At 37.2% G+C, this 8,806-nt stretch overlaps 1 long non-coding RNA gene across 1 annotated transcript; it reads left to right on the top strand.

The window, feature by feature from the left end:
- Positions 1-6,892: 6,892 nt before the first annotated feature.
- On the top strand, positions 6,893-8,367 carry LOC125299825. The gene is made up of 3 exons (XR_007194458.1): positions 6,893-7,001; positions 7,617-7,676; positions 8,266-8,367. It is a non-coding gene; the product is annotated as an uncharacterized LOC125299825 (long non-coding RNA).
- Positions 8,368-8,806: the final 439 nt, after the last annotated feature.

Genomic DNA, 8,806 nt, shown 5'->3' with positions numbered 1-8,806 from the left:
AGCCCAGTACGTATACATGTTTTTATATTTTGCCAGAACTTCCTGATGTTTAGACATGATTGTTGCAATTCATGAATGGAAATTATTTTACATAATGAGGAACAAATGTAATGCCTTTAGTATATTGCTTTTTATGAATGTCAGCTGTATTGTTTCAAACTTGATTGTGGATTTTATTCAAACATTGTAATGCTTTTTTGACACTGTCTTGACAGGTTTGAAATAAAATATGTTGAACCGGGAGTTGTTGTCTAAATCTATTTTCTGCATAAGTTGTACTCTCAAAATCTGTATTTCTTTATATTGTGGAGATAAATATTATCTTTAAAAGTGGTAGATTTTACCTTATCAGGTGCTGCAAGGACACTGAATCGCAGGCGCGCAGGAACCTATTTTTGACCAGGGGTGCTGAATAACAAAAATAATGGATGTCCGACGATTTCACTAGCTATGCATTTATTATTTTTGCAAAACTGTAAAACACAATTAAAGTTTCTTTCAGCTTATCCATGTTTTTTTTGAACGTGTAAATCGCATAGAATATGTAGGCCTATATCAACCATAGGCCTACACACTTGATCGCTATCACATATATGAAAACACGCTACGGTTCTTACAGTAACTGACTCACGTTCACGTTGATCTCTATGACTGTTAATTTTTAGTAGCCTATATTCGAACCTATCCATAACCCTTTTTGCTATTTGACTCATCATTTCACATACAAAAATATAAATAATGTCAGACAGCGAATTAGTAATTATTTAAAAAAATATATATTTTTTAAAAATCTATCTCCTTTCCCGCGCCCTTGCTGAATCAGAGTTTTCATTTTATTATTTCAGTGTTGCAGAAGTTACTATTACAGGTGTTGAAGTTACTCAAAGTAGTGTCAAATGATGCCTCTGAAGGAGTGCATTTGTGGTGTCAGGAATTTAACTCTGATAGTGTTAATATTTTAACTCTGGTGTCCAGTGTTGGGAGAACCGAAAAGGGTGTAAAATGTACTCCTATAGAGTATAATTTACACTGTCCAATTTGCTGTGTACACACAAGCACACACGCACATACCAGGCGACGGGAGATATGACACCCACAGTTTTGAAGAGATGGCAATCGTCCCTTTTGATAAGGAAAAAAAGCCTTACACGCTAAATTATAGCCTATACGCTAGGCTAAATAAAACTTCTCATTATCAGCACTACAGTACTAACCACAGCCATCTAGACTGCACAATCTTACTTTCACTCTGCTAGTAACAGTTGGATATCTGAAACGTTTGATCAGTTTGCCTACGAACAACCATAATAAACTAAACCAGGCTACTTGCTTCTGTAAACCGTCTCCTGGTCATCCTGACATCAGCTATTATGTTTTAATAACTAACTCAACTAGCCCACTGCTTATCAACTCGTTTTCACTAATACAATATGAGTAGCCTCCCAGTAAACAAAATAAAGTCCTGGCGACGTCCCCTGGCGAACGTCACTTCCTGTGTAGGGTTCCCTTGACGTCCCGCGGACCTGTGTTTCGGCCGTTTGTGTGGTTCTGAAAATAAAACAGATAATAACTATGTGACTAGGTTAGATAAACCACTGCCTATTTAGAGCATGTTACATGCATCACGTAATGACAGTTATCTGAATAAATGCGCATTGTAAGCTAGAAGCTAAGAACAGCGACTTTGCTAACGTTACACCAAGCATCACATCAGCTAACATGAATTTGATAAAATCCATTCATTAGTTACGTTATACATTAACGTTAAACTCAAAATGTATGTGCTACATAATTTACATATCTGCAGTGAACCTAGCATGGTTCTACTTTGTTCATAGACGCACAACTTCATAAACTGTATGATATGTTGCCTTAGACTACGATAGGCTAATGCAGCTACTGCTAGAGACGTTAGATAGATAGATACTTTATTCATCCCCAGAGGAAAATTACAGAACGTTACGTTATACTTTAACATTGACAACTTTTTTCATTCAGTTATTGAAAACTTTATCAGCTACATACACAGCCAAAAATGTTACTTACTTTCATCGGTGGCCACCAATGGTGCATTTCTTCCGAATGCTCCTTAGCTTGGGCAGCCGTGGCCTACTGGTTAGCACTTCGGACCTGTAACCGGAGGGTTGCCGGTTCGAACCCCGGCCAGTAGGCACGGCTGAAGTGCCCTTGAGCAAGGCACCTTCCCCGAGCGCCGCTGTTGATGCAGGCAGCTCACTGCGCCGGGATTAGTGTGTGCTTCACCTCACTGTGTGCTGTGTGTGTGTGTTTCACTAATTCACGGATTGGGATAAATGCAAAGACCAAATTTCCGGGATCAAAAGAGTATATATATATAGTACATAAAGAGTATATATACTTACTTTAGCTGATGTTACCACCACGCCCGGGTGCGAGCGTGGCTCTGTAGCATTTATCCCAATCTGTGATGGGATTGAAAAGTGTACAACAAAACACGTGTCAATGGCTTCTCACGACTGTTTATTCTACAAAGACATGTGGATTTTCAAATGCACACATTGTTCCAGACGTATTCATTCAGCTACATGAAATCATTAACCATAGCACCATAGGTCATTAACTTTTACGTACACTTGAACTGCATTTCAGATTTAGTAAAAAAATAAAGAAATTACATTAGATTTGTATTCACCTAGCATTAAACTATGAATAAGTATCCACATAGCATTAAACTATAAAGAAGTATCCACATAGCATTAACTATGATGCTTAGAAGCTTTCATGAACTCATATTTAACCTGTTATAAGGGAATGTTCTTAAATGCATCTCATAACATAAACCCATTCACTTTAACCATTATCTCTTAACACTACCAGATATTTTACAATTCAGTCACCACTTTATAAACACAACTGAACATGCATCTCATAATTACATCAATTTTGCCACGATATGCACGCACGTTTTTTGTAGCCTATGTGCACTCGTGTATAGAGCTAATCATCTCTAGTATCCAGCATTGACACTGTAAAGGCTTTAATAACAAACTCCGTGTGAAAGTGCATTACATCATATCTTTTCTAACACATACTTAAACAAACTCCTAAACACATCTTTTGTACCTTAACCTACAAGTTATTTGACATAAAACTTGCATTTTTACCAACCTGTGATGGGATTGAAAAGTGTACAACAAAACACGTGTCAATGGCTTCTCACGACTGTTTATTCTACAATCACGCCATTACCCACGTCGTAATCCCATCACTCTGGGAGCGCCCTCTAGTGGTCTGGATACATCTCGGTTTATTGTATTCACAATGACAGAAAGAAAATTAACTAATGAAAGGTAAAATGTTTTAAAACAATTCGTTTCTTTTTAATCAACTTTGCTATTACTTTGTAACATTTTATAAAATGTAAATACTATGAAAATAAATTAATTTAATTAACTGTTTGTGAATCTTTGTGTTGTGTTGTGCGTGTGACGTGCATGTATGTAAGACCAGAGTGTTGTGTGCTAAGGCAACCCTTTACACTGACCTCAATGGAGGGACAGTAATCTCATCGCCATCTAGTGGTTCCTAGAGTTTAGCGGAGTGGATGGGATTTTTTTTTAGAAAAAAATATATCTCGGTGCACATTGGGATCTTAATTTAATGCCTTCCATATGTGAGGCACTGGGGTCACCTCTATTGCTTCAAGTGGCCATACCTTATTTTTAGGATCAGTTGAATTGTTTTGAGTTTTTGTCGTAACATGGTGATAATGAACTACAGTTGCATGTGACGTCACAGGTTTGGGCGCTTAATCTCTAACTGATCAATACGGCAATTTGCTTAACATATTTTTGTAATAACGGAACGTGATGTAAACCGCGTGGTGATAACTTTTATGTCTGGATAACTGATGTTGTGCTTCTACTTACATGAAGATCTGGCAGTAAGTGTCAATGCTAACCAGGCTAATAAACAAACCATGCTACCGTGAGTAACGTCGAAGGGTAAAGTCACGTCACGTGACTTCTTTTGTAGTTCGTTTATGAAACAAAAGGAGCAATTTAGATTTTTTAAAATAAGGCAAAATAGGGTCTGACATTTTCACAGTTAGAAGATTATTACTGTATAGACACTGAAAAATATTTTTGGTGGATAACATCTCTGATTTGGCTTCACAATATTTTTTTTTTTAAATAGGTCTATGGGACTTAACATTGGAGCTGCTCTTCTATAGGAACGCAACCACTTGGGGCGCTGGTTTTCACTTTCCCTCCCTATGTTGCTACGTAATGACGTGTAACGTGAAGTCGCGCATGGATGTGACGTCCTGCAGGCTGTAGCCAGAGCGCTCTCAACTCAGCTGCCATGTGTAAATAAACAAACCTCCCCTTGATGTCCCCGGTATAACGTTATTGTCGGGTCCTTAGGACATCTTTGAAATGACCAAATGCAAATGTCATCCGAGGGACCTGATGGTGACGTCCCCAGAAAGTCCTGCACCGGACGTCGCGCAATAACCAACCACACCACCACATTTAAGTTCTGAAACATTCATTTCAGACATCATTTACAAGACACAATTACTAAATTCATAGACAGTAAAGGTATCTCTCTATTGGATACAGTATTCTATAGTCTTCGAGAGGGAGGGGGGGGGGAGTCCTAAACAAGCTGGGAATTTAAATAGGCTATCTTACTTGTGCCTGTCACAGACTTCAGGAGTTATTTGAAGCTCGGGGCACAACAAGGAAAATCAAAATGAATCCAGAAAAAAAAAAAAATACCCAGGTAAAAAAGTAGTATACTTTAGTGTGTTAGAAATATGATTAAAGTATATGAAGTATAAAGCATGCTTACACTTTTTGTACTTTATGTAAAGTATATTTAATGTGTACTTTTAGAAAAAAAACTTCAAAGTAGATGTTATTAAGTTACAACTTCAGTGTACTAAAATTAAATATACTTATTGTGCAATATTCAAAGTGTTTTTGTAATGTACTTTTAAAAGTGTACTTTGTTGTTAGTGTATTTTAAATGGTAAAGAAGTTTATTTAGTTTAAGTGTATTAAATTGCTAATACTTAGAGTTGTAATATAGTGTACTTATGGAAAGTTTATTTTTTTTTTGTAGGCCTAATACATTGTTTGTATAGTTTCATAGTCATCTCACCTTTAATAAAATACTAATGTGTGTAGCTTTTAGGCCTGATATGTCAGCCGCATGGATGGCAATGTGCAATAACCTAGCCTAGACACACTGATCTATCAGTTTTGGTCATCAAATAATATTTTTTCTTTTGTTGATTTTGTGTCTTAGTAAGGTAGTAGCCTATACGTTTGTGATGTAGTAGAGGTTGTGAGAGGATGAATGTGGCATTTTGTTAAATTTATAGGCAACACAGTTAAATGTATACCCAGGTAAAAAAGTAGTATACTTTAGTGTGGTAGAAATATGATTAAAGTACATGAAGTATAAAGCAAGTATGCTTACACTTTTTGTACTTTATGTAAAGTATGTTTAATGTGTACTTTTAGAAAGTATACTTCAAAGTAGATGTTATTAAGTTCAACTTCAGTGTACTAAAATTAAATATACTTATTGTGCAATATTCAAAGTGTTTTTGTAATGTACTTTTTAAAAGTGTACTTTGTTGTTAGTGTATTTTAAATGGTAAAGAAGTTTATTTAGTTTAAGTGTATTAAATTGCTAATACTTAGAGTTGTAATATAGTCTACTTATGGAAAGTATATATTTTTTTGGTAGGCCCTAATACATTGTTTGCATAGTTTCATAGTCATCTCACCTTTAATAAAATACTAATGTGTGTAGCTTTTAGGCCTGATATGTCAGCTGCATGGATGGCAATGTGCAATAACCTAGCCTAGACACACTGATCTATCAGTTTTGGTCATCAAATAATATTTTTTCTTTTGTTGATTTTGTGTCTTAGCAAGGTAGTAGCCTATACGTTTGTGATGTAGTAGAGGTTGTGAGAGGATGAATGTGGCATTTTGTTAAATTTATAGGCAACACAGTTAAATGTAGGCAGTCCAGTTGACCAATAACATGGTTGTTTGAATTTGAAATGGAGTGGGCGGATCTGTGCGCCTTTCGAGCAAAACGTGGTGTGAGCAAACATTAAAGGGGTGGATCAGGATTTTGGACATAGGACCTCATTTCCAAGTAAGCAAGTGTGATATTTATCAGTGGAGACCGTTTTCAACACGTTTCATCCAGTCCTTCTAATTGCAGAGTTCGCAGGTGCTAGGCTAGCGCAAGTCAACGGTATGTGCTAGCCTGCCACTAAAAACAGTCTTACCTACTCCAAAGGACACTCGAGGCAAATTCCAGACAATCGATGTAAATGTCATTTTGCATCTCAGCGGTGGACTGATATTACCAAGGCTACTACTAGGTATCCCCATTGGAGTGCGCTTCACTGTTTACTTTTTGGCGCAGTACTACTAACTGGAGCAAGTATAATTCCGCCGGTAAAGACACTAGTCCATCAAAATGTAATGCGATCGTTGAAATGCAAGGATAGAATAATGTTAGAAATAAAACTATCAATACAGACATTTACATCGATAGTCTGGCGTTATAACTGATTTGCCTTGGGTGTACTTTGGAGTGGGTAAGACTGTTTTTAGTGGCAGACTAGCACATACCGTTGACTTGTGCTAGCCTAGCACCTGCGAACTCTGCAATTAGAAGGACTGGATGAAACGTGTTGAAAACGGTCTCCACTGATAAATATCACACTTGCTTACTTGGAAATGAGGTCCTATGTCCAAAATCCTGAACCACCCCTTTAACTTTATTTGCAAGACAGATGGACTGTAGAGACCAGAAAATGCATACGTTTACGGTCCGTATTAGGTTACAGGTTTGTCCAAATTAAAGATACCATAAATTCTAGTCATGCCAGAGACGTTGGTCCTACAGAGCCAGAAGGACTCTTCATATGAGATAACAAGGGCTGAAGCCAGTTGGATCTAAAGTGCCAAGTTATTCGTTATCAGGTGAGTCCCAAAGCATATTGTTAAATTATTCTGGTGTAGCTTACTCTTTATGACCTTCGGTAGTCTTTGGAGAAGTTAAATTGATGGCTTAGCAATCTTTCAAGAGTTTTTTTTTTTTTTTTGTGGGATTATTGACAAGCGTTGGCTAGCACTAATGTTAGAAAAACTATGATGGAAGAAAGTGTGTTCTTTATTAAGCAACGTTTGCCTAAAGTTCACCAATGTTCTTTAATATTATGTGTGGTGTAGGCTACCTCACAGAAAGGAGGATGGTGCTAGGCTAGTCACACTTCACATTCATTAGGCATGCTAATGACATTGTAGCTGTTTTTTTCTTTAATCGTGGAGACATCTTTTAAAATGAGTCTACAGGACAAATTACATGCATTTTATGAAGTAGAACGTTTTTTTTCCACCATTGATATTAGAGGGGGAATTAAACCTGGTGTTCTCCTAAGTTATTGCTATGAAGCTTAGGCTACATGATTGATATTATGCCTTGGTTTATGCGATATATTTAGATTTTTTTAATTATTCGTGTTTGACAGAGCATTCAAGTTCATTTCATGGTAGTGTTTGTAATTTACCTAGTTTTACCTAACTATGTTTTTACAGGTGTTCCTGGACAGTTTTGAAACCGAGATGTCTGAACGCCTCAAATAATCAGCAGTAAAGGTAAATATTCTTCATCCAGGACCTTGCCCCATTACTCTTAAAGCATAACTCAAGCCAAAATGCAACCTAGGGTCTTTTTGTGAATGTACCTGAGTCAAACTTTCGTTTGAAAGCATAATAAGTCAGCATAATAAGTCAGAAGCGCCACCATTAAGCTTGACTGTATTGTCGTTTCTGGGTCAAATACCATTTTGAATGGGAGTCGTAGGGGCAGAACTATTTTGATACATGATTTTGATTCATGCATCAAAATAGTAGGCTAGTGCCCCTACGACTCCCATTTAAAATGCCATTTGACCCGAAAACGATAATAGGGTTGTATTGGAAACAAAGGAATCTAAGGTAATCAAATGCAGAAAACAGGGTGGTTGCACTCATATTGGTGCCAAGGTGCACAATGCTTTAAGGAAAACTACCTGGCCAGGTCTACCCATACCAGGATGGCGAACAGATGGTGTCAATACCAATTTGACCCATAAAAAGTAAATGTCAAATAGGTACAGATAATCTGTATTAATCTCATCATTGCCAATGGATTTCTGTGTAAAATATTGTTTATCTTGTAAAATGTTGTCCATCTTGTCCACAGACAACAGAGACAAATTCTCTAATACCAAGGTCAATGCATTTGACTGCTGTCCAGCCCCGGGTTGCCACCGAAAACGTTATGCATCTTGGACTGGAAGATGGTGTGCTATTAAGGAAGCTAGCTACCACAGCTTTTGCCACCACATCTCAGTGTTGGGAGGGAAGTTCACTCACTGCACAACTCTACCAGCTGTACCTTTCCTTCTCAGCCATGATCCGTAACCACCATGGTTTTCTTTCTGGGCCAGAAGACTTTGCAAACAAATAAGCAATAAATGATCATACATTACAAATTTAACCATGTTAGACTGTTAAGTTGTTGGCTTGTAGGCTGGGTGTCCAGTAAACAATTTCAAGCTTAGAGGGCAAATTCTCTCACCTAGGAGGGTAAACAACTTTTGTTTTTCATGAAATCTGCATTTTGAATTGATGGTCTACCAATGAGGCTGTAGAGTATCGCGACACAATAGTGGCAAAAAGCACTTGCGCGATAAAACATGCATTCGGGTGTATTATATTATATATTATTTCACACACGTATA

This window comes from Alosa alosa, chromosome 8 (genome assembly GCF_017589495.1).
Source record: "Alosa alosa isolate M-15738 ecotype Scorff River chromosome 8, AALO_Geno_1.1, whole genome shotgun sequence".
Classification (NCBI taxonomy): Eukaryota; Metazoa; Chordata; class Actinopteri; order Clupeiformes; family Clupeidae; genus Alosa; species Alosa alosa.
The sequence above is the reverse complement of the archived record's forward strand: the minus strand, read 5'-3'. Positions and strand labels throughout refer to the sequence as shown.